Below are 2,943 nucleotides of genomic sequence, written 5' to 3'. Positions count from 1 at the left end.
TTCGTGTCATTAAGCATTGCTCTTTTTCCTTGCGTTCTCGATTTTTATTTTTGAACATGTGTGCACCTTGAGGTTTAATGATTTTGTCGTTGTTGTTATTTTATAAATTCCATGGTAACAGTGTTTCGGATGGACATTTTTTTTTTGTTTTGCCAGTGAAAGGAAGGCGGCAATGTCGCATCGGTTAGTCACATCACTCATTCACTGCCATAAGGTTTGGAATGATATGAGCTATGAAATAGGTGGAGTAACTTGAACGGGTTTCCTAATATTGCGCATATTTTCTGATGACATACTCTGTTGCTCCTATCAACAGTTTTGATTTAGAGTGTACACAAAAATTATGATTTTTGAGGTTAGTCCGAATTTTGTAGTTTCTTTCGTAAATTTCACAGGAAACTTTGTGGAGATTCAAAACCACGATATACAGAATGCAGAGGTGTGGCCAACATCAGACCGTTAACCGACTCTCAGCGACTTTGAAGGAATCAGCTGATTGGCTAGCGTAACCGGGGTCGTGACAGCTGTGTGTTAACGAAAGAACTGGGATTGTGTTTGTGATATACGAAAAAAGTCAACGAAGACAGTGTTCATTTTACTTTGTTGTCTGAATACATGTGAATATTTTTATAAAAAAGTAAATACAAAAACAAAAAAAAGAAAAGTTAAAATTTGGTTATTCTTCGCGCTCCTATTATTCTGAATACAGTTGTGAATCCCGAATCTATTGCTAGTCTGCGACGTACAGGGTTGCCCATATTCGATGGATCTTCAGCCATTTCGATGACTCTTTGGGCCCATTCCAATCGACGAGGCTTGTCCGCAGGCAACAATCTTTGCGTCAATTGAATCTTATACGGGAATAAATGCAAATCAATGCGGATAATTCATTGTAAAGTGGTCCGAGCAATGCCCAACTGCTGAGAACGGCGATTTTGGGATGTCCTTGGCGACGTCTTAACACTGGCCCGTACAAGAGCAATATTCTCAACCGATCGCCTTGGTCGGTTTTAATTTGGCCTCTTTGGATTAGAAAGAGCATCACCAGTCGAAAACCTTTCGTACAGACGTTTAATGGTGTTCTTAGAAGGTGCACTTTTCACATTATTTAATTTTTTATACCCACGTTGAGTTTTCACAATTGACTTCTTTTGTTGAATGTAAATTTCAACAATTTGGGCGCTCGCGTGGCGTGTACTGTTCCATGGTAAAAATCTGCTTGGACTGACGCTTCCAACGCGGTATATCATTAAGTGATCTGACGTCTCTGTCAAAAGATATAGGGTTACCAGATGGGTCCGTGGAATATGGGCAACCCTGTATATGTTTACTCAGTTAGTTACGATAAATGTTGTAATTAAAAAAAATGATGATGGGATCGCCTTCGAATTTGTGTTTTATACACTCACTGTTTTTTCCTACAAAAATCAGTGCCTTTTTATTTTATACACCTACATACATTAGGGTACATGACTCTTCATGAAAAATTAAAATCGATACTAGATACTAATAAGAATTATAAAATTTATTATATTTAACGCTTTCGCCAAAGTATTTCCGAAAAATATTAAGATTTATGTTAGTTGGACCGATTTGAAATATTTCAGTTCCTTTCAGAAATAGTTTTTCGTTTTTAAAAATATAATTATTTTGTTTATAAAGATTACATAATTATTTTTTTTTTACTTTTTCCATTTTTTTTTAATTCAGTTAACAGAATCAAATAATTATATTTAACAAAAAAAGTTAATGACGCGAATGGGTTTATTTCCCCAGAAATAAAAATGATGAAAAAATACATCATACCTGATACCGTAGAAGTTTAAATCGGTCAAGATTTGGCTGAGTTATTTAGGTTTTCCTTAAAACTGTAGTCAAAAAAAAAAAAATGATGATAGTATAAAAAATTGCAGTGTTTCGATTCCGTTTTGCAATTTTTAAACATTTTTATACAGGCACTAACATTTCCCAGTGGGCTTCGCACCACTATACATAAAATGTTTTTTTATATCGCAAGAAATTTTTCATATTAAGTTTTCTTTATAGAACTCGCAAAATGTTTAAACAGTTGTATTAGTTGATTTTTTTCATTCAACATACTTTCTAAAGATGTCACAATAGCCTTTTCTGTACTTTTTTAAAACTTGATTGTGGTGGTCACCTATATACAGGTAAGGTGAAAGAGCCGATAAAAACTTGTAATTAAACTTTGACTCTTTAATTTCCATTTCAATTTTTTACGCTAAATAAATAATGCTAAAATAAATAAAGTTAGAAATGTTTTTCCAGTTCCTTGAATGCTCCAGTTTTTATTATATTTTCGTACAAAATTAATATTAACATAATACACTTACAACCACAACAGTACAACAGAAACGCTCATAAGCGGCTGTGTATTTGTTATTGTTTTTCCCATACAGGCATTTCGTATGAGAGGAAACCATTACTCACATAAAATGTCATAACTCAGGAACGGCTGCACCGATTTCAATCAAACTTCACACAAACCACCTCCTCAAAGATAGAAAAGAAATCTAAAATTTTTGTGTCAATCGGTTTGGCGGTTCTTGAGTTATAAGATTACCAAGGAAATGTAACTTCTTTTTATGTATATAGAATGTTTGCTCGTCTTGCACGTGGTATTCTTTCAGTACAATATATTAGTATTTGAATGTAACAGCAAAACATTCAAAATTATTTCAAGAAACAGTATATTACTAATTGAATGTAAAAGCAAAATATTGAAAATTATTTCAAGAAACAGTATATTACAGGCATTTCGTATGAGAGGAAACCATTACTCACATAAAATGTCATAACTCAGGAACGGCTGCACCGATATCAATCAAGCTTCACACAAACCACCTCCTCAAAGATAGAAAAGAACTGCTCTTGAGTTATAATATTACCAAGGAAATGTAACTTATTTTTATGTATATAGAA

The sequence above is a fragment of the Anastrepha obliqua genome, chromosome 1 (assembly GCF_027943255.1).
Source record: "Anastrepha obliqua isolate idAnaObli1 chromosome 1, idAnaObli1_1.0, whole genome shotgun sequence".
Lineage (NCBI taxonomy): Eukaryota > Metazoa > Arthropoda > Insecta > Diptera > Tephritidae > Anastrepha > Anastrepha obliqua.
This window is presented reverse-complemented; position numbering follows the sequence as displayed.